At 58.5% G+C, this 22906-nt stretch overlaps 1 protein-coding gene across 3 annotated transcripts in view; it reads right to left on the reverse strand.

The window, feature by feature from the left end:
• The window catches only part of LRFN5 (leucine rich repeat and fibronectin type III domain containing 5), a 44019-nt gene extending 22719 nt beyond the window's left edge, over positions 1-21300 (reverse strand). For 2 of the 3 annotated variants that reach the window (XM_059850754.1, XM_059850752.1), the window contains exon 1: positions 21158-21300. The gene's annotated coding sequence lies outside the window, so the exon portion shown is untranslated. Of the gene's footprint in view, positions 1-21145 lie in introns of all 3 variants that reach the window. The other variant, XM_059850753.1, reaches the window with a different exon arrangement.
• Between the last annotated feature and the right edge of the window lie 1606 nt (positions 21301-22906).

Below are 22906 nucleotides of genomic sequence, written 5' to 3' on the forward strand. Positions count from 1 at the left end.
TGAGCCCCTCCAGAGGCTCTCACCCAATCCAGAGAACATTCCAAGCACTTCCACCACCACCCACAGCTTGTGTCCAGCACCCACAGCACCAGGGCAGGGCCAGGGCAGGACCAGCCCCTGTCCCCAGCCTGTCCCCACGGGCTGGCCATGCAGCACGCAGGAGGAGCAGCAGGTGTCCTGCCCCAGCACCCTGCTCTGTGGCACTCTGGGGACACTGGAGGGAGAGGCAGGAGCAGCAGCTGCCTCCTCTCAGCTGGAGGCTGTGACAGAAGCAGGGGTCAGTCCCCACCAAAGAGGAGCAGAGCCCCCTCCCTCTCCCTGCACATTCTGCATGTCTGGGCTGAAGGGGCTCAGGGCCCAGCACAGGCAGGGGACAGGGCTCTGGGCAGTCCCTCCAGCTGCCACAGCAGCTCAGGGCAGAGTCTGAGCACAGAGCCAGCCTGGAACAGCTGCTCAGCACCTGCACAGAGCTCACTGACCACAGAGCTGCAGCAGGAACCCGACAGACCTCAGTCCCTCTTTAGATCCAAAGGAAATCAATGGCCATACCAAAAGGAATATTTTCCTTTACCAAGAATGACAGTTTAAGTGAAATACTGGGACTCATATTTTTTAAAACTTCAGATACATCTGTCAGGGTTGGGCAATTTCGCCTAAAAGGGAAACTTTCAATGTGCCATAAGGGAGAAACTATTTTTGCAATCTTCCCTTTGGCTCAAAATCTGCTGCTGGGATTTTTCAGGAGGCAGCACTCCACACGCTCGAAAAACTGACGGCTCTAAAATACATATTTATGGTTTCCTGATATAGGGAATAAGAACAGAAGAAAGTAATGATAAGCTGCAGGAAATGTTACAGAGCCTGGCAGCAGGACAGACAGCAAACTGGGATCAGCAGCAGAGTCAGGGGAGGACAGGAATAAAGGAAGGTGGCAGTGAAGCCCAGGCACTGCCCCAGGGATCCTGGCCAAGGACAGGACAGGCTCAGGCACAGGGCTGCTCAGCTGCAGGCACAGCTGGAGAAGGAATGAGGCCTCCGTGTACAAGGAAACGTGTCAGGAAAGCTGTTGGGCAGGACGGAGACAGGAGAACCTCAGAATCCTGTGGAAGAAATGCACAGCCTGGCCCGGGAATGGGGGTTGGTGAGTCAAGATCAGGAACATCCAGCTGGCTCTGGCATCCCCACGCTCAGGGACAGGGACTGGTCATTTGCTGGGTCAGCACCCATCACATGGTCACATCCCACAGCTGTCCAGCTGGCACCTCCCAGGCTGGGGACACCAGGGGCTGGTGCAGGTGGCAGAGGCTGTGGCACTGCCATGGAACCAGGGTCCAGAGGCAGCATCTGTCACACAGCCTCTGATGGCATCAGCCACCAAACGTGCCAGGACAGGGTGGGAGAGAGGCTGAGCACGGCCGTGCTGTCCCAGCAGCACCCAACAGCAGCAGGAAGGACAGGAGATCTCCCTGCTGTATTGTCCAGGTCTGCAGAAGAGCCAGTGGTGGAAGCAGTGAGGGGGGGGAGTGGGAAGACAGCAGAGCCAGTGGGAGAGGGATCCAGCCCAGGAGGAGCAGATGGCACAATTCCCCCTAGACCAAATCATATTTAATTTTTCTATCAATTTTCATTAGCCTTTTCCTATGCCTCTGGTTCATCTTCAGCATTTCAGGATTTGTTAAAAATAAACCATTACTGTCTCAGGGAGCTCCTCGGCCAATTATTTTAATACTCCTGGGTACCAGTTATCCAGCTCTGCCACTTTAAAATGCCTTACTTAAACTGTCACTTTTTAACCTTTTTCTTAGCTTCTGCAGCAGTAGAAAACAGCTGCCATGAGTTTGCATTTTGCTGCTCCTTTGCAAATGGCAAACAGAAATAATCAGAGAAAACTTTTGTATCACCCCAAAGTATTTCCCGCTTTGCCTTGTGAGGTGCAGCCCTTAACAGGCTTGTGTTTGTATCTCAGGTGTAGTCCTCCTCCTGCACCTGGTACCTGACCCAAGGACACTGAACGTGTTCATCAGAAAACTTCCACCAATCTCAAAGGACAGATTTTTAGGCACAAAAAAGACCCTCAGTGTGCAGATGCATTTTTGGGCAGTGGAGCAAAGAATTGAACTCCCAGGCCATAGGAAGAATTTCTCCATGGAAAGGGTTGTCAGTCACTGACAGAGGGGCCCAGGGAGGCAGGGAGTGCCCGTCCCTGGAGGTGTCCCAGGAATTCCTGGAGGTGGCACTCAGAGCTCTGGGCTGGGGACAGGGTGGGCATTGGCACAGCTGGGAGGGACTCTGGTCTTGGGAAGCTCCTGCAGCCCCAATGGCTGTGTAATTCAGAGGTCTGGCAGGAATGTGGGCTGTGAGAGGGTGGTCAAAGGGCAGCTGCAGCAGGAACTCAGCCCCTGCACCCTTGCAGCTCCCTGCAGCCCCCCAGCCCAGTGCTGCTGGCTCCCTGCAGGTGCTTCCCACCCACAGCTTTAAACAAGGTGCCATCAGGACACTAATGAGCAAGTGCCTCATTATTTCATCTGTTAATTAGCCACATCTCCACCCCCTGTCACCTCACATTACTAAGCCCTGCAGTCAGGGCCACTGGGGCAATGCTGGCACTGGTGTTTGCAGTTGTGAGGATGGAAGCTCTGGCTAGAGAGCACAGCTCAGAGCTGAGCTACTCCCTTTAATGGACCACAGCTCCCAGACTTGCATGGATTAGTGGGGGACAGCATCACTGCCACCAGGAGAAGCTGAACCACGACCTTTGTGACCTCACCTACATCAGAATGACAGTTGTGAAAAGTCTGTGAACAGCTGCCCAGAGATGGTGTGAACTGCTCAGGCCAGGGCTGACACAGTGGCACTGTGTCCTTTCCTCTGCTCCCAACATCTTGTAGGACAGAAAAAGTAATATAAACAAAAAAAAAAAAAAAAAAAACAAAAAAAACAGGTTTCCCTTCAGCTGCACAAGATCAAAACCACTTTACACAGGTTTCTGGAAAAAGAAAAGATAGCCATCTCCAAAACTTCTAGCCCTGAGAAATTATTGTGAAAGAAATTTTCCTCCTCTACATCTCGGTGCATGAAGCAGATACCATCAGATCTGCCACATGCGATCCCATCAGTTTGCAGGATTTATCTCCTTTGTCTGTGCCAGAAAATTTAATGGGTCTCTTGGTCCTAATGTTCTTCACTCAGCAAAGAGTCTGAGCATTTCAGATAACAGACATACTTAAGGCTTTGGCAAAGAAATTTAGATTTTAATTGCTGCTTCAGAATTTGATCAATCGTGCTGCTATGGCAAGAATTCCACAGAGCTCAAGAAACGGATGCCAACAGACGGCCACCCACAGCCCAAATCCAGCTGCACAGCTGGGGCTGGTCCTTGCAGCAATGCCTCACAAGGGCTGCACACCTGCAGCCAGCGTTCACACCACAATCCAGCTGTGGGCAGCTGTGCAGGAGCTGCACAGCAGCTGCTCAGGACCACGCCAGGCTCTGCCCATCGTGCTACATGCCTGCAATCCTGCTGCAGGAGCCTTCATCTGGCATTCCAGCCATGGCTTGGAGAAGGCAGAGATCCTGGGAGCTCCTGACCACCTTTTCACACACTGACACTCCCAAACCCCCTCCCCATGGCTCTCAGGAGCAGAGCTGTGCTCTGAACCAGCTCAAGAGGCAGCTCCTGAGTTACACCCACCAGGTGCAAGCAGCACTGGCTGGGACTGCCCAGCACCCTGCAGGGCACCCATGTGGGACACCAGAATCCTTCACCCTTCAGCAAAAGGGAACCCAGCACTGGAGCTCACCCTGGGCACTGCCAGCTCCAACACGGCCTCCTCCAGCCCTTCTGGTCTGGAATGGAGCTTGGGATGGAGCCTGCAGAGCCAGCACCTTCCCCCTGCCCCTGCGCTTCCCTGCCCAGCACCTGCATGGCAAGGCAGCAGCAGGAGCCCTGCTCTGAGCATCAGGGGCAGCACTGGCACAGGGTCAGCACACAGGGTCAGCACACAGGGTCAGCACACAGGATCAGCACACAGGATCAGCAGACAGGGTCAGCACACAGGGTCAGCACACAGCTCCAGAGCACAGGGTCAGCACACAGGGTCAGCACAGAGCTCCAGAATACAGTACACAGCTCTGGCACACAGCACACAGCTCTGGCACACAGCTCTGGCACACAGCACACAGCTCTGGCACACAGCACACAGCTCCAGCACACAGCTCTGTCACACAGCACACAGCTCTGTCACACAGCTCCAGCACACAGCACACAGCTCTGGCACACAGCACACAGCTCCAGCACACAGCACACAGCTCTGTCACACAGCACACAGCTCTGGCACACAGCACACAGCTCTGGCACACAGCACACAGCTCCAGCACACAGCACACAGCTCTGTCACACAGCACACAGCTCTGGCACACAGCACACAGCTCCAGCACACAGCTCTGGCACACAGCACACAGCTCTGGCACACAGCACACAGCTCCAGCACACAGCTCTGGCACACAGCACACAGCTCCAGCACACAGCTCTGGCACACAGCACACAGCTCTGGCACACAGCACACAGCTCCAGCACACAGCTCTGGCACACAGCACACAGCTCTGTCACACAGCACACAGCTCTGGCACACAGCACACAGCTCCAGCACACAGCTCTGGCACACAGCACACAGCTCCAGCACACAGCACACAGCTCCAGCACACAGCTCTGTCACACAGCACACAGCTCCAGCACACAGCTCTGGCACACAGCACACAGCTCTGGCACACAGCATCTCCTCACCCCCAGCGCTCCCACCACGAGGAGATGGAGCCCATGTGGTGCCACCTGGGCGTGCTCAGACCCACTTCAGCTCATGGTGCCCCCAGCACAGCTGCTCTCCTGCATGCCCTCCTGTGTGAGCCTTCCCTGAACAGCACCATTTCCAAAGGAAAACCAAGTCCAGGTGGGTCTCAAGTGGCACCACAGCCAGACCCCCCCTCAGCCCCCACAGCTGCTCCCCACAGAGGCCCCTGCCTGGGCTGCCAGGCCAGGGACTGTCATCTGCAGTTTGGGCATGTTTTACACTTATTTATTTCCCTTTTAATACATTTTGGCATAATTGTCTCTTATCTTAATTAATATCAGGAGAATTACACAGTTTCTCTCTCACAAGAGGAGGCAGAGCAGCATTGTGCAGGGAAATGCTTGTAGAAACAAAACAAGGAACCTCAAACTCTTACCTCGAGTAAATCAGCATGACTTCGCTGCAGCTAATTGAGTTATCTTCAAATTATGCCCAGAAATCAAAGCGGAGAGGGAGAGACACCTTGCCCTCCACACAATGTCCTCTTTAAAAATACATCACTCACTGCTCCTCATCTATGATAATTCACTTGTGGGGAGTTTTGAGTGGGTTAGAGACAGGACCTCTGAGCTGGTTTTGATGATGTGGTTTATTTTTGGTTTATTTTTGGTTTATTTCCTTATCTTCTACAGAGGCAGGAAGGGTGAGTTCAGCTCACATCTTCACTGCCTGGCTCAGGAGGTGACAACACCCTCAGTCACAAGAATAAGGAGTTATTGACCAATACAACACTGCCAACAAGGATATTTGTGGTTTTGACCCAATCCTTAAATATTTCATCTCATGCACCCATGCTCCAGTGTGAGCTTTCTCAGCCACTCATGTTAGGGCACACAAACCCACAGTGCTGCATTCTGAACTCCTTGTTTACCTCTGGAACTACTCTTATTTCTATATCTTAAACTCTAAACTTCCCTTTCCTCAGCTCAACGTGTCTCTGCTATAAACTATAAATCCACATTCTCACTTCTGGCCCCTCAGTTGGGGAGCCTTTCCCAAGGGCTCAGATCAAATCCTGGGTTCAATTCTCAGCTTTGGCTCACGGGCCCAGAGCTCTGGGAGCTCCCTGCATTCCAGATTCCCACAGCCCTCTCCCAGCTCCGTGGCACAGGAACGTGTCTGTGTGACCTGTCCCTGTCACAGCCCAGCCCCTGACCCCAGCTGGGCTGGCAGGAGGGGACAGAACAGGAGGAAGAGGGGACAGAGGGGACAGAGAGAACCCAAACCCCATCCCCAGCCACCCCCACGGGCGCTCCTGCTGCTCAGACACCCCTTGAGTTTGCACAAGGAGATGAGAAGAAGTGAGAGGCAAACACAGAGATGATGGAGAGAATGCCACTGGGAGTTGTTTAACTTTTCTTTCACTCTGAGCAGATCAAGAATCCATCTTCTTCCTCAGAATTATTTCTGGAGAGCCCAAATCCCCAGGCTGAGGGGCTCAGCACCACCAGCAGTGTCTGCAGTGGCAAAGGGAACCAGGCAGGCTCGGGGTGCCTGGCCCAGCACCTCCCACCCCAGGGACCCACAGAGCCCCACCGTGGGCAGGCCAGGCCAAAACTGCCCCAAGCACAGGGAGAAGTCATCAGGTGGGAAACCCTCTGGGAAGGGCACGTGGCATTCCAAACCACATCATGTTTTAGCAGAGAAGCTTGCCTCGACCAGTCCTGGTTATTTGCTGACACAGAGGCAGCTGCTCCGTGGTCACAGCTCAGGAAGCACCCAGAGCTGAAACACGGATGCACTGGCCCCAGGGAGGAGGACAGGGGACAGCAGAGGGACAGGGGCATCTCCTGCACAGTGTGAGGGGACATCCTAGCAGATCCCAGTGCCAGGCAAGTACCACAGCCATCTGCCAACACTTCAACAGTTGTGCTGTTGCTGATTGGTTTTTTAAAGCTTTTCACCATTTCTTTAATTCAAGTTTTCTTATATTAAAGAAAGTAACAGAAAAGCAAAGGCCTCATGCCCTTCCTGCTGTACTGGAGATTCTTGAGATACACAAATTCTTTTGCATACACTTAATTTCTGCAGCAAAGATCCGATGCCAATTGAATCTCTTTTCATAAGAAAACCTTTCACTGGGAAAAAAAAATCTTATTTTAAGGAATCCATAACTTTTTTTTCCATTCTCAGCTTTGCTACCTGAGCTCTCCCTTGCCTATCTCCTTTGCTGTCTGGCCCTCTTGTTCACTTTTGTAATTAAGAATGAGGTGGGGGAGCTGGAGAAAACTAAATTACTTCAGTGTCCCAGCAAGGGGACAGAGCAGAGCAGAATTATGCTCTGGGCAGCACTTCCAACCCTGCTCACAGCACTGGCTCATGTCCAAGTCCTTCCATCAGTCAGCAGCTCCAGCAGCACTGGTTCTGTGGGCACAGTGACCCTACACAGCTCCCATGAACAGGACTTGTGGATCTTCTGGAAGACCACGGAGTCCCAGAATGGTGTGAGTTGGGAGGGCCCTTGGAGACCATCCAGTTCCACCCCCAACACAGGCAGAGACACCTTCCCCTAGATCAGGCTGCTGGGGGCAAGAGTAAATTTGCCAAAGTAAAACATCCTGGCATGAGGCTGCCACTCTGAGAGTGACTGTGACCAGAGCAAGCAGCACCATCAGGTCCATGGCTGCCAAAACCCCACCGAGACCCCCAGGAGCAGCTGGGAGGAGCACAGCCCCCAGGAGGCTGTGTCAGAGCCAGCCCAGAGAGCTGCCAGCAGCAATGCCAGGAGACACAGACCCTCAGGAGACAGGCCTGAGACCTGGAACCCTGCTCTGGGCTGGGGGACAGGAAGGAAGCAACACCTCCAGCTCCAAGGGACTGGGCAGTGCCAGGCACAAGAACAGCTCCTCTGCTGGCCCTGGCACTGAGGGAGGACCTGGGGACACTGGGTTCCTGTGCAGCCACAGCCCGTGCACAGCACAGGACAGCTCACACCCCTGGAAGGGACAGGGCAATGCCCCCCCGCCTCACCCACGGTAATTAGGGAATTAATTAATGCCCCCCCGCCTCACCCATGGTAATTAGGGAATGTGCCATCCGTTACACTCGCTCAGAAGGAAGGAAACCAGTCCCCAGATCTCCCAGAGCTCTGGGGTCTCCTAGAGAAGCATCTCGTGCAGCAGGAGCTCCTCACTCCAGGCAGCCTGAGTGAGACACAGCTGTCCTCATGGGAGTACTCGCCAGTGTAAGAGCCCCTTCTGCAATCTCCTCACCACAGCTGGGCACTCTTGCACCGCCAGGACACAGCTGGAATTATACTGAGACAGACTTTTTGCACAGCCAAGTGATCCTGTTTGGAAGGCTGGTGTCCCCATAACCACGGGTGACAGACAGCAGCCCGGCCCAGAGCCAGAGCAGAGGCTCCAGCCACCAGCCCTGTGCCTGGTGATAACCCTGGGGACACACTGATAGAATGTGACAAACCCTCTCTGTGACACGGGCACTGACACCAGCAAAGAGGTCCTGATGCCTCTCCCTGGTTTTAAAAATTTGAGAGCCACACACAGCTAAGGGATAAGGGATTTTACCTCAGTATTTCAATAAGGATCCTTGCTGGTGCACTGCAATGCACACACACAGCAGGTCACATATGCCATTTACAGACCCCACAAATCAGCATATCTGACAAGGATGCCCCAGTGGGAGGCCAGGATGAGTGGCCTGGTATTCCCCCATCTGTGGAATTCCCCCCTGGATGGGCCACATCTCCAGCTGACAGGATGTGTTCTAGAGAGGACCTTGGTTTCCCAAGATAGTGTAAAGTTTACTAGGAGGCCTTTAGGATGTTTGGTCTCCTGGCCTAACAGAATACCAGGACTATGCTAAATTATCAGACTTAAGGAATTACAAGGATGCGTGCTAAGAATACTGAGGATACATAAAAGTCATAGAAAAGGTATGGAAAAGAAAAGGCAAAAAATCATCTTGGCACCAGTCTGAAAAATAGGAGTTTCCTGCAGGACTCATTCCATGCCCAGCATGGGCAGGACAGGGACACAGGAGCACACTGTCCCCAGCACTGTGCCCACCCAGCACTACAGCCCTCCTTCTCCTGCCCACAGCCCCAGCACCACTGCTCGGGTGCTGCAGCCCAGGAATGGCTCCTCCTCCTCCTCCTCCTCCTCCTCCTCCTCCTCCTCCTCCTCCCCGTCTGCTGGGAGCCTGCACCATCCATCGGCACAGGCCCAGCTCATGCCGAAGCTGGCCCTCAGCCCTGTCCTGCCCCAGGGGCACAGGTCAGCCCAAGCCGTGCAGAGGAAGCCAACACCTGCACGGGTCTGCATCAGCCCCAAGTCACCAGAGACGCGGGCAGGTTGTGTTTCCATCACATGTGCTGGGAGTGGCCATCCCTCCCGTGCCTCCCTCCCCTTCACTAAGCAGAAGTCAGTCCCTCCCATCTCTCCAAGCCCATGAGCTCCATCCTACCCCGAGATGCTGGCCTCAGGAGCAGGGAGCACGGCAGGGACTGCTGCTCCTGCCTGCCCAGAAGTGCCAAACCCGCAACTGAGCCCATGGGGGAACAGCGACTGTGCCTCGACACAAACTGATGCTCTGAAGGACCAAAACTGCCTCCCACAGCCACACAACTCACTGTGCCACAGCACAAAGCCCTGAGGCTGGAATGCCACCCCTGGGAGCAGAGCAGGGCACAGGTGAGCAGCCTGGCACTGCGTGGCACCAGAACAGGAACAGGAAACATGTCAGGGGAGAGGATCACTGTCAGCCTGAGCATGGCAGGAGAGCTGCCAGCCTGGCACTGGGCACCCAGAGCTGCCAGCCTGCTGGGCATGGGGAGGAGCCAGCTTGGCACTGGGCACAGAGAGCTGCCAGCCTGGCACTGGGCACCCAGAGCTGCCAGCCTGCTGGGCATGGGGAGGAGCCAGCCTGGCACTGGCACAGAGATCTGCCAGCCTGGCACTGGCACAGAGAGCTGCCAGCCTGCTGGGCATGGGGAGGAGCCAGCCTGGCACTGGGCACAGAGAGCTGCCAGCCTGACACTGGGCACACAGAGCTGCCAGCCTGGCCCTAGCACAGAGAGCTGCCAGCCTGGCACTGGGCATGGAGATCTGCCAGCCTGGCACTGGGCACACAGAGCTGCCAGCCTGGCACTGGCACAGAGATCTTCCAGCCTGGCACTGGGCATGGAGAGCTGCCAGCCTGGCACTGGCACAGAGAGCTGCCAGCCTGGCACTGGGCACACAGAGCTGCCAGCCTGGCAATGGGCACCCAGAGCTGCCAGCCTGGCACTGGCATAGAGAGCTGCCAGCCTGCTGGGCATGGGGAGGAGCCAGCCTGGCACTGGGCATGGGGAGGAGCCAGCCTGGCACTGGCACAGAGAGCTGCCAGCCTGGCACTGGGCACAGAGAGCTGCCAGCCTGGCAATGGACACCCAGAGCTGCCAGCCTGGCACTGGGCACAGAGAGCTGCCAGCCTGGCCCTGGCACAGAGATCTGCCAGCCTGGCACTGGCACGGAGAGCTGCCAGCCTGGCACTGGCACAGAGAGCTGCCAGCCTGGCCCTGGCACAGAGATCTGCCAGCCTGGCACTGGCACAGAGATCTGCCAGCCTGGCACTGGGCACAGAGATCTGCCAGCCTGGCCCTGGCACAGAGAGCTGCCAGCCTGGCACTGGCACGGAGATCCTGAGCTGCCACTCCTGTCCACCAAGAACAGCAACTCACACCTCGTAATTTCGGCAGGACTGGAAGGAGCTGCAGGAGCTGCAGTGACAGAAGCAGCACCTGAGAGGTCTCAGTGCCACAGCCAGGCAGTGGCAGCCCCAGGAGCCCCAGGCTGCTGCAGCAGCACCGTGCTTCAGGCAGCCTGTGCCACCTCAGTGCCTGTGCCACTGCCCACGAGGGCAGGAACCCTCTGCTCAGGGCTGGGGCTTCCACTGCCCTGCAGGGGAGAGGGCAGAGGGGCCAGGGTAGCTCCTCCTCTGCAGCACCCTCAGCCTCACTGCCCTGCTGCCAAGATCGCCCTCCTGGCCCCTCTAGCTGGGACTTGGTGTCAGGAAGGAGTTCACTGCCAGGCTGTGCCCTCTGCCCAGCTCAGAGCTCACTAGCTGCCAGCCCCCAGCAGCCCAGGGTTTCCACCTGACAAACAGGAATTGCCAGACAAGCAAAACCCTGTGAAGTGCAGCTGAGCACGTAAATGCTACAAAATAAGAGCAATTTATTCCACAGTTTACAAGTCAGTCTGTGGTCCTCAGAGATAATTCTGCTGTCAGGTGCTTATGTTCCTCCAGCAGTGCCAGGCTACACGAGCTGCTTTTGTGCCTCTATTAGCTCACACATGTGCAGATCCTCCTTTTCCAAATTATATTTGCATTCAGCACTTAAAGTTTTGCTTGATCCTTGCTGCAAACTAAGTGCAATTCTGTCCTAAGATTGCATGGAAAACCAGAACAGGCTTCTGACCGGCATTTATTATTCAGGACACTGAAACATACTGATCTTTCTGGAAAGGTCTGGCAGTCTGGAAACACCTTTTGCACCCAGTTGTTCCCAGCCACACACTGGTGGTGTGCTCTCCGAGTTCCACTGTCTCTCACCAAGGAGCAAACCACCCCGTACTGATCTGCAGAATCAGTCCTGGTCTATTCCAGAGTCACTCCTGCACAGCCTTACTGCTGAACAGGGCATGTTACACCTCTGGTTATGCCCATCTCTCCTGGCAGATGGGTGCCCAGCCAGTGCCAAGGCACCACAAGTCACCCAGCAGCCCCTGACCTCCCCTTTCCAGAGGGAAAAACACCTGGAGCCCTCTGCCTGCCCTGGGCTGTCCCAGGGCCCAGAGCAGTGGGATCCCCTGGGGACAGGACCCTCAGCACTGAGGAACTCTCCAAAGGAGCAGAGCAGAGGGATCTCCCTGGGGACAGGACCCTCAGCACTGAGGAACTCTCCTTTGGAGCAGAGCAGAGGGATCTCCCTGGGGACAGGACCCTCAGCACTGAGGAACTCTCCAAAGGAGCAGAGCAGAGGGATCTCCCTGGGGACAGGACTCTCTGCACTGAGGAACTCTCCTTTGGAGCAGATGCTTCAGCCCTGCAGCCCATGGCACTCATGCAGCCCAAAGTGCTGCAGAACAGGGAGCAGCACATGGCAGAGCCTGAGCTGGGGCCAGGGAGGGCACTGCAGCTACCCACAGCCACCCAGAGGGAGGCACGGGGGCACAGGCTGTGCCTTGGACACCGTTTGGTGACACAGGGTTTTCTGAGCCACGACAAACAGTAAACACTCGGCCAGCCTGAAACCATCTCATAATAATAAACCATTTCATTTCTACAAGAGAACTTCCTCCCTATGAGGGTGGGCAGGCCCTGGCACAGGGTGCCCAGAGCAGCTGTGGCTGCCCCTGGATCCCTGGCAGTGTCCCAGGCCAGGCTGGAGTGGCCTTGGAGCACCTGGGACAGTGGGAGGTGTCCCTGCCATGGCAGGGGTGGGATGAGCCCTAAGGTCCCTTCCAACCCAAACGATTCTGGGATTCTGTGACTCTGTAAAGGAAACACGTCAGCAAAAGCCATAAAAAGCTCCCATGGTTCCATGCTGGGCACGGGGAGCTACAGGAGGGGCAGCTGCTGCCCTCAGCTCCTGCTGCTCCCATCTGGGGGGGCAGAGCTTGAGGCCAACCTGCCTGGCACCCACACTTGACATCAGCCGGTCAGTCTGTCACTAATTGAATTATACCTGCATTACTTAATAAACAAAGAATACTCTCCACATTACAAGGATGTAATCCTTTAATTGGTTTATGAGCACAGAGTCCCATGGGAAGTGTCACAAATCCATCAGGATGCCCTGAGCACTGTGTTTCTGAGCTGGAGAGATAACGAGTGTCATATGCCAGCAGTCGGCTCTGGGCTGAGCTGGGAAGGGAGCTGAGCCAGCACTCTGCTCTCTCCACACCACCAGCAGCCCCAGCACTGCTCCTGAGGCTGTGGAGCTGCCACCAGCAGCAGCAGCAGCAGCTGCTGGCAGTCAGACCCCGTCCTTCCAGCCCTGCTGCCCCCCCGGTGTGCAGGGCACAGGGTGACCCCCACCAGTGCCCCTTCCAGGCACAGCATCGTGGGCAGGGGAGCACTGCAGCCCCCCCAGTGCCTCCAGCCCCCCGTCCACACTCCATTCACTGGGCCCTCCCAACACAGTCCCACCTGACACACACCGAGGGGACACGGCTCCTCCTCATCCATCCTCTCACCCTAGAAATCCCCTTCTGCTGCCTCACACAACTTGCTGCTGCAGAGGTAAACCAAAACCACACCTGTGAAAGTCAGCACACTTCAAAAGCCTTGGCAGAGGGAAACCACGCTGTGCAGGAGGCAGGTATCTGCTCCATGATGCCCCATGCACACACACCCCGGCTCAGGACCAAGCCTCTGCTGGACAAAATCCACTCCAGCACCTGAACCACCAGCCCTGCTGCTCCAGCTGGCACTGCTGGCCATGCTGGGGGCAAGGATGGAACAGGGCACGGACACATGGTGGCCACACGGGAGGGCACAGAGACACAGCACTGCTGGCCACACCAGCAGCACAGAGCACGGGGCATGGAGAGCAGCTGGGTCCTGCATGCTCTACCCTGTCCCTGCAGAGACACCCAGATTGCCAGACATGTGTGCTGCTCCCCAGACACCTGGGTTAGATTTTCTGTGCCTGGCAGCACAGGAACACCGTGTGTGCCCCTGGAGTAGGAGTGATTCCTCTGACCCGTGTGCGGTAGCTGCAATCCTGCTGTCCTTCACTCTCCTCCTTTAGCCTTCACGTCTCCTCACATCCCCAGTACAAACCAGGGATGCATTACTGACCATTGGGGAACCATTTGGATATCTTATTAACACCTAAACCCAAATTCCAGATGGCAAGGAGCAAGTCCAGCCTCTCCCCAGCATTCCAAGTCTTGCAATCCTTCTGGCCACACAATTTCACTCCTTGTTACTGTTCTTTATTTACTGTTATAACTTTCCAGATGGAATTTAAGTGCAGTCACACGCTCTGTACGTTGATTGGCTTCTTTAATGCTCCTTAGAAGAAATGAAGCTCACTCAGCTGAGCCCTGTGTGCCTGTTGGTGACACCACGGGAGGCCCTGGCAGAGCCAGTGGAGCGTGGCGGGGCCGAGAGAGCACTGGGACACACAGTGCCAGAATCCCAGGGCACTCACCTGGGCAGCTCACCTGGGCAGCTGGCACCCACCGGCACACACAGCACAAAGCTCTTTTAAATACTGCTGTCCTCATCTGTTCCCTTAGAAATTAACACAGTCCTCATCTGGCACTAACAGCAGCTGCCACCACCCTGACCTAGCGTGCCTTTTTCCACGGCGTTTGTCATGGTTCCCTTCTAGGGCAGGCAAGGACAGGGGATTGCCTCAATCCACAGAAGCTGCATGTTTGCAGAATGCTTCTTAAATAACACATGCTAGCTGTGTCCAACTCAGGGCAATACTGAACACAACAGGAATGCCAGCCCTAGGGGGGCAACCTCTCATTTCAGCCACATCAGGACACCAGACCCCGATGGAGGGACCCTCGCTGCTTGCCAGAGGGGGAATGCAGAGAGGGGTGCATGTGGGACACCTGCAGGACCCAGCTGCAGATGAGCAGGGGGCTCTGTGCAAGGAACATGGAGTACTAGAAGGCAGGCTGCACTCCCAGTCACTAAATGCAATCCTTGCCATGTACCTGGGGACAAGGACACATCTGTTTTTAGTGGCCCAGCATGCCAGGGCAGCAAGTGACAACTAGCCCACAGAGGAGTCCCGATGCAGGTGCTCTGCTGGCTGAGCCTCTGAGGCCACATGTCACCAGGGTGGTTGGTTGTCTCCATGTTCATCCCCATCCCTGGTGCTCAGCACAGCATATGGGGCCTGAACGTTACCAGACCCACACTGGGAGGACGGGTAGTCACCTGGAGGCACTTGCAGCACATCTCCAACCCACCACAGCCATGCCAAGGACCCCTGCACAGGACCTGCTGGGACACCCTGCTGCTGGGCAGCACTGGAGCCTAGACTGGGGCCCGTGCTGTTACCCTGGTTCTTTACACCGTAGCGGAAAGATGCTCAGTTGTCTATGTCAGCTTGCCCAGGCTCAGCTGTGGCATTCAGGGCCACGGTGCTCTCCTGCCCAGGGTACTGTTGGTGTGCAGAGCCCTCCCTACCCGCCTGTGACACAGCAGACTGTCCCCAAAGGCAGCCAAAGCTGAGGCCCAGAGGCAGGAAAGCAGCAGTCACTTCTTGGGAACTGCAGTTTGGAGCCTGGTCCCCAAGAGCAGCGTCAGTGCAGCTGGGTGCCGGCAGAGATGAGACACAAGGCTGACGTGTCAGGAGGAGCCACGAGCCCAGCAGACCTGCCCACAGCACAGTGACACCAAACCTGCCCACAGCACCAAACCTGCCCACGGCACAGTGACACCCAGCCTGCCCACGGCACAGTGACACCCAGCCTGCCCACAGCGCACGGCGATGGCAGCAGCGGCGCTCACGCAGCGCAGCCGGCAGCAGAGGCTCCTGTGAAACACCACGTCCCCGGCAGCAGCACTGACTCACGGCTGACAGGGCGACAAATCCCGCTCGCCTTACTCAGAGCCGCTCCCACGAGCCCTATCAGGGAGCCTTACATCAGGGCTGGCACAAGTGCCTTGGAGAAAACGGGAACGACGCAGCTCCCAGGGCCCCGGCGGCGCTGCCAGCGGCACCTGCCTGCTGTGCCCACAGCAGCTGCCTGCTGGGCCAGTGATACCTGCCTGCCCGTGCCAGTGGCACCTTCCTGTGCCCACAGCACCTGCCTGCCTGTGCCCAACAGCACCTGTGCCCATGGCACCTGTCTGCCTGTGCCCAACAGCACCTGTGCCCGTGGCACCTGCCTGCCTGTGCCAGTGGCACCTTCCTGCGCCCAACAGCACCTGCCTGCCTGTACCGACAGCACCTGTGCCCAACAGCACCTGCCTGTGCCCATGATACCTGCCTGCCTGTGCCCATGGCACCTGCCTGCTGTTCCCACAGCACCTGCCTTCCTGTGCCCACGGCACCTGCCTTCCTGTGCCCACAGCACCTGCCTGCCTGTGCCCATGGCACCTGCCTGCTGTTCCCACAGCACCTGCCTTCCTGTGCCCACGGCACCTGCCTTCCTGTGCTGGGGCAGACACTTCACATCCCAGGCAAAGTCTTAAGTCTGGCTTAAGCACAGAGAACTAGCACCTCAGCCATGTGCAGCAGAACATCTCTGCACGACTCCCCAGAGGTGCTAAGGCAATCCCATCCCAGTCCCAGGACCAGCAGCACCAGGGGACTAAGAACACATCCTGGGGATTCCTCTCAGTATGACTTTCTCCACCGTGCCTTTTCCTCTTTGTTTGTGTTTTCCTCGTACACCTGCTGTCCCACAGCTGGTGAGTCCTGCTGCAGGACTCACTGAGCTGTCACAGCTCACTGTGGTGGGCTCCTGCTTCTCCATCCCCCATGGCCAGCTACAGAGACCAGGAAGTATAAATAATTGGAAATAAATATGCAGGGAATATCAGCTCTGTGGCAATGAAACAATGCTGAGGCAACAAAAACTGAAGAGTTTTATCTGTCTGCAATACAAAACAATTCCAACACGATCTTGACAGAGAAGCCTAAATAAAAACTTCAAGGGAAAAAAGATATTCCACTTTAAAGCAAAGCTACCTAATCATATGTTTTCATGGAAATGTTTTGCCATGAGAGAGTTCCTGGGGAGAAGCTTCATCTACAAGAACAAACTCAAAACGACAGCATTGGACATGAGCTCTGCAGCACTGGGAACTGGCTCAAATACTCTGAGGTCCCACTGGCCACGTGCTACACAATTAGAGGCACCCACCAAGGCTCCCAGTACTGCCTCAGTTAGCCATTTGACAAACCACCTTCTAGATCATCCAGCCTGCTCGAAACAAATATGGCTTGTACAGCCATTTATCCCGTGGAAACACAGAAGCTGCTGCGCAGTCAGGGCATGGCGTGCTCAGCCTGCACCTCAGTGGCCAGGTGGGATGGGGCACACGGGCAGGGAGCCCTCAGATGCCCTCACCCACAGGGCAGCACACGGCTCCTGGCACCACACCATGGCTCCATGACCTCTGGCTCGTGGAGCCCAGAGCCCCAGCCAAGGGTGGCCCGGGGGACCAGCACCTGTCCTTGGCTCAAGGGGCTCTGGGCCAGGGCCTTCTCCAAGAGCCCTGTCTTCTCCTCTCCTCATCTCACCTCCTCCCCTGTGAATACCAACCCCTTTCCCTTCCTCTGCAGCCTCTCAGCTCTCCAAGAACCGACAGCAAGAGCTGCCACAGAAAACAAAACGATGGCCATCACCACTCCATGTCGGGCTGCAGGCATCACCAGCCGTGTCTGCCACCACCACACAGGCAGCAAGCCCATGGGGGATGTGGCCAAGGTCTGCACCCTCCTCAGGAGCCCCACTAAGCCCCACAGCAGCTCCAGAGAACTGCACCCAGGACACAGACCTGCAGCAGGGCTCTGAGGGAACACCCTCCACAGCCTGGATCTGGGCACTGCAGAGGAATTCCACAACCTACCTTACTTCAAGATTTGTCATTTTGTTTTCAGAATAACATCTCAAACTCCAGAGCAGCAGAAGGTATATCTGACTAATTTGAAGCAAATGTTTCTATTTTGCTGCAAAGTACATGATTATTTGATACAAACTTTCTAGAAAGAATGGTTCACTCTTCAGCAACAAAACCTTATACTTTGGATAAGGTTTGGATTTGGTTTCCCAGGCTTGAGCATGTCTCCAGCACTGCTCCTGTTCGACCACATTTCTCCCTGCTACCCAGCCACACAGACAACAAGCTTTTGTTTCCAAAGCATTTTAGCTAACTGCTTCATGAACAGTTTTTATTTAAAACACATACACACACATAAGCCTCTCCTAGCACAAACTTCATCAGATAGTGTCAGCAAGCATGGTTTAATAGCATGATATTGAAAAGTAATTTTACTACTAGCTAGAAAAGTCTGAAGACTGCAGAGGATATATTTAGATGTGTATAAATAGACAACACTCAGTGATGTCTGGTCCAAAGAGTACAAATCTTCCCTAATGCATGGAATATGCCTGGCCCAAAACGCTTGAGCAGCACTTACACAGCCTTTTCAGTCTGGCTCGGGTTCTGAGCCCGCTAATAGCGAGGCCATTAGAGCGGCGCTCAGCCCAGCTGCTTGTGCAGGGAATATGCAAAGATTGCTCCATAAAACCCAGCCTCACCACATCTGAAAGCACAGGCAGGATCGATCAGCAGTGCAAAGCCATTAGCTCTCCAGCCTCTGAACTACCCCCACGTGCCCCAGCGGAGGGACAGCCCCTCCAGGCACCTGGGGATGCTCCACCTACCCAGGGCAGGCACGCAGTGTGCCAAGGCCGTCCTTCCCGATGGATCCGCCCTCGCATCCCCTCCAGTCTTTCTCAAAAAATTGGGGAAGATCTGTTTTTTCCTTGCCATGCTGCTCAGCCACATCTCTTCTTGAGTTCCCCACATTCCCAGCCTGCCCAGAACCTGGGCTGGGAGGCACCTCTCAGCCTCCTGCCCCTGGCCCCACTCACACCTTCGATGGCCAACAGGAGCCTCTTCAGACAACAGACCTGCATGAAAAACACAAACCAAGCCCCTGGGGCACCTTCCTGAGCAGAGCTGCAGGTGAGTGCAGCTCTCTTGGCTGTAAGGATGACATGAGCACTCAGCCCACCAGCTCTCACAGGGATAGAATGATCTGGAGGCCACTTCTGCAGCTGCATATGCTTGGTGGAACAGGACAATCTGGAGCCCACTTCCACATCTGCATGTCTTTGGTGGAATGGGTCAATCTCAAGACCCCTCCTGCACCTGGAAGTGTCTGCTGAACAGGAGAACTAGTTCAGCTTTAACTTGCACTGGGTACCTGACACAACCAGGATTTGCCTCCACTGACTGCCCTGCCATGATAAAACCAAGAACTGCTCTTTCTGAAAGCAAAAAGATGAGGTAATATGCCAGGAGATGTATCTTAGAGAGGCTTGTAACTGGAGGCCAAACTGGCAAGCTCTGGTGTGCATTATGATCCAGCCTTACGCATTTAAACACATTTATTATGCATTTAAACAAATGCATATCCCTTGAGTACAGTATATATTTAGCAACGTGGATTGGGAAGGTGTTGGGCACTGAGAACACTCAGTCTCTGCTACGGCTGCTTGTGCAAAACCAAACCTGACTCGCAGACCAGCACTGGAATTGCGAGGCCTGGCACACCTCTACCTGCCAGGACTGACTCTGGAATACCACAGAGCCCACGGGCCAGCTCCGAGGCGTAGCCTGTACACAGGAGCAGGGTGCCCACCTGGAGTCCCTGTGGCAGCACACAGCCCCGAGCACCCAGCTCCAGGCAGCGGGGATGCAGTCCTGCACACCAGGACAGACCAGAGCCAGCACACGCAGTCCATCTGGGCAGCACTGCCCCATGCTCCTGGACACAGCCACGGCCAGGATTACTGCTGCCAGGCCAGCCCAGACCCCTCCATCTGCAGAGGCACAGCTGGAACCCAACAGGCTTCAATTCCAGCATGGATCCATCTCGCCTCGCCAGCGGGCTGGCTGGCTGTGCCGGCCTGAGCAGCCCTGGACACGCAGGCTGGCTCGAGGATGCTCAGAAGGAACAAGCTGACACCACGTGTCACACAGGAACATGCGAAATGGAAGCGTGGGTGGGGAGGATCACCAGCACGACAGCACGATGGCCAAGGGCAGGGACACCCAGCCTGTCCAGTTCCACGGCACTCAGCCAAAGGCCACACGGGGCTGGGCTTGGCTGGGGGCACCTGCTGTCCCACCCCTGGTCTCCAGGACTGCTGAGGCCGCGTTCATGACCACAGCTGGAACAACACATGCCTCTGTTCCACGCACACAACATAATGAGTGCCCCGGAGATGCAACAGACTGGAAGGGAGGAAGGGAAAAGCTGCTGTCCCAGGATGCAGAGGAGCCGCAGAGCCGGTGTTCCCCGGTCCATGCTGGGAAGGACCAGCCCGGGAAGAGGCTTCCCCGGTGCACCTGGCCCAGACATGCCGGTTCCCGCACGGCAGCCGGGCTCCCGGAGCCGCGAGGGCTGATGCACCGACACCAACATGGCTGCGAGGCTCCGCCGGCTTCTCCGCCGCTGTTCTGCCATCTCCCCAACGGGAACCTTCCGGCGGGGAAGGGCCATTCTGTCCTACATTTCTTCTCACGCACATGGCGGTGTTAGCCACGGAGGGGGCGGAGGGGACGGAGGAGAGGGGGGCGCAGCCGCATCCCGGGACGCGGGGGACCGCGGCGGCCCTAGGGAGAGAGCGGCGGGGAGAGCGGGGTGCGTGTGGCGGCCAGGGGCGGTGGGACGGGGCGGGAGGACTAGGGCAGGGGGAGCCGCGGGGTTCCTGCGCCCTCCGGCAGAGCCCCGCACGCCCCGAGCCCCCCCGAGCCACCCGCGAGAGAGCCCGGGATGGCTCCGCGAACAGCGGCGCCTCCGCCCGCTCGGGCAGCGCCGCAGCGCCAGCGGTGCCGGTAACCGGGCGGCGGCGGCAGCGGCGGCGCGGCGCGGAGGGGGCGGCGGCCGCGGCACGGGCGGCCCCGCAGCATCGCAGCCTGGCAGCATCTCCGGCCCCGCAGCATCCCCAGCCCAGCCCAGCGCGGGCGGCCGCCGGCGCCGTCCCGCGGGCAGCGGCGGCAGCGCGGCCAGGCCCGGCCCGGCCCGTCCGCGGGGCACTCGCCCCGCCGCTCCGCGCTCCCCGCGGCCGCCGCCCTCCCGGGAAGGGCGTCGTCCCGGCGCCCCCGCCGCGCCGTGGGGTCGTCCTGACCGGGACGTGCGGGACCGGCCGGGCCGCCCCTCACCCCCCCCGCCCCGTCCCCTGGGCCAGTACCGCGGTGCAATGCAGATGTGCCGGGCGCGACTCCCCTCGCGTTACCTGGTGCCTCCGGGGACGGGCGGCGGCCGGAGCGCGTCCCCTGCGGGTGCGGCCGCGGCCGGGCCCCGGCGGGCTGCGGGCGCTGGCGGCAGGCGGGCTGCCCGCCGCTCCGCCCCGAGCCGGCGCTCACCCCCCGCATCCTACCGCGGCTCCGCGGCGGAGCTGCCCGCGGCCGGGACGGGCACGGCGGCCCGGGGACGGCCCCACGCGGCGGCTCGGGCGGGCGGCGGCACATGCACACACGCGCGGCGGGGGCGGGAGGCGCGGGACAACCCGCCCGCATCAGCCCGCCCGCATCGCCCCGCACCGGGCAGCCCGCCCCGTTCTCCTCCCGCCGGCGCTGACCTTGTCGTGTACCTGCGCCAGGTTAATCCTCGCCAAGCGCTGCCGCTCCGCACCCCGCTGCGGGATCCTGCGCGCCGGGCGCTGCACTGGACGGACGGACGGATGGACAGACGGACGTGGCCGAGGCGCGGGCAGCCCCGCCGCCGGGCCGGCGCCTCCCGGGTGCGGGTGCCGCTAGCGCGGGGCGGCCGGCGGCAGGGCCATGCGGCTCCGCGCCGCTCCGCGCCGGGCGCGCTCAGGCGGAGCAGCCGCGGCGGCGGGCGCTGCGGCGGGGCAGAGCGGGGAGCGCGGCGCCCGCGGCTCGGCCCTCCGCGGCGGCGGCAGCTGCGCCCATCCTCCGCGCCGCCGGCCTCCGCCCGGCCCCGGCCCCGGCCCCGGCCGCGGGCAGCCGCGCCGCTCGCTGCCGCATGGAGCAGCCGCCGCCTCCCCCGCGCCGCGCCGCGCCGGGGCGGGCTGGAGCAGCCGGGCCCTCCCCGCCCCGCCGCACGCACGGCTGAGCCGCAGCCGCCCGCCCGACCGCCGCCGCGCAGACGTGCGGCCGGGCCGCCCCCCGCCGCGCCGGGCTCGGGGCTGCGCGCCGCCGGGCGGGACCAGGCGCGGGCACCGGCACGGAGACGGACACGCCTCCGCCTGCCCCGCCGCGCCGGGGCCGGGCTGCGGCGACGGGCGCCGAGAGCGGCCGCGGCCCTCGGGGCACCACGCAGCCCTCCTGGGGGCCACAGCCCTGCCCCAGCCGCCGCCCGCGGCCCCGGGTCCGGAGCGGGCGGGGGCGGCGCGGCTGCGGGACGTGCGCGGGAGTTTGACCTGACGATCGATCCGGTGGATGCACCGGCGAAACAGTCCCGCGGAGCGGCCACGCGGGGTGGGAGCGCGGCGGCAGTTCCGCTCCGCGCCGCCGGCATGGCGAGGTGCTCCTGTCCACCCTCGGGGCACGCAGCTGCCCGCATTCTGCCCGTGCCCTGGTCCGAGAACAGGGACTGCAACACCGGACTTCTAGGAGGGATGATCCTGGCAGGAGAAGGAAACGCTGGGTCATCTGTGGGGGCAGTAAATTGGAGCGCTTTTGGGGATTGCGGCATCGTTACCTGCCTCCGGGATCTCTAACAGGGAGGAAGGAGAGTGCATTTCGTGCTATGGAACACTGACACCCTTTTCTAGTGCTCTTTAGTGGGAAAACGCCGGGGATGTTGCAGGACCCGAAGAAGAGGAGCTCTGCCTGCGGTGCCTGGAAGAGGAGCAATTAACGAACCTCGTCGGCGGCCAGTGACCCCGCACCTGGAGGGATGTGCAGGCACGTGCCCTGCCACCGCTGGGCAACGGCCCCGTCTCCCCCGACACCCTTCCCCTGGCACGGGAGGCAGCTGTCTGCTCTTCCGGGGCTGCCCCGGGACTCTGCAGCCGGACCAGCCCGCGTGGCCACCGCCGCCGAGGGTGCAGGAGAAAACCCACGGAACTTCTCGGCACGCTCGGAGGCAGCGGGAGCAATGCTGCCGGGATACATCTTCTGGCTGGGGACGCACGTGGTGGGAGCCCGGTTCCAGAAACGGGAAGGAGCAGCGGCAGTCCTCATGCCTCTCTGCTGATACCATGCCAAAGTTTTTTGTGCCTTGGGATGCAGCGTCTGGCATCGGTGAGGGTGAGAAGAGGGAGCACATCGGTATTCCTGGGCTCAGGGCTGTCCGTGTGACCGAGAACTTTGAAGTGGTCTCCACAGCAGCCCGTGACCCTGGCCTCGCAAGGAACACAGCTGCCAGAGCCGCA

This window comes from Haemorhous mexicanus, chromosome 6 (assembly GCF_027477595.1).
Source record: "Haemorhous mexicanus isolate bHaeMex1 chromosome 6, bHaeMex1.pri, whole genome shotgun sequence".
Lineage (NCBI taxonomy): Eukaryota > Metazoa > Chordata > Aves > Passeriformes > Fringillidae > Haemorhous > Haemorhous mexicanus.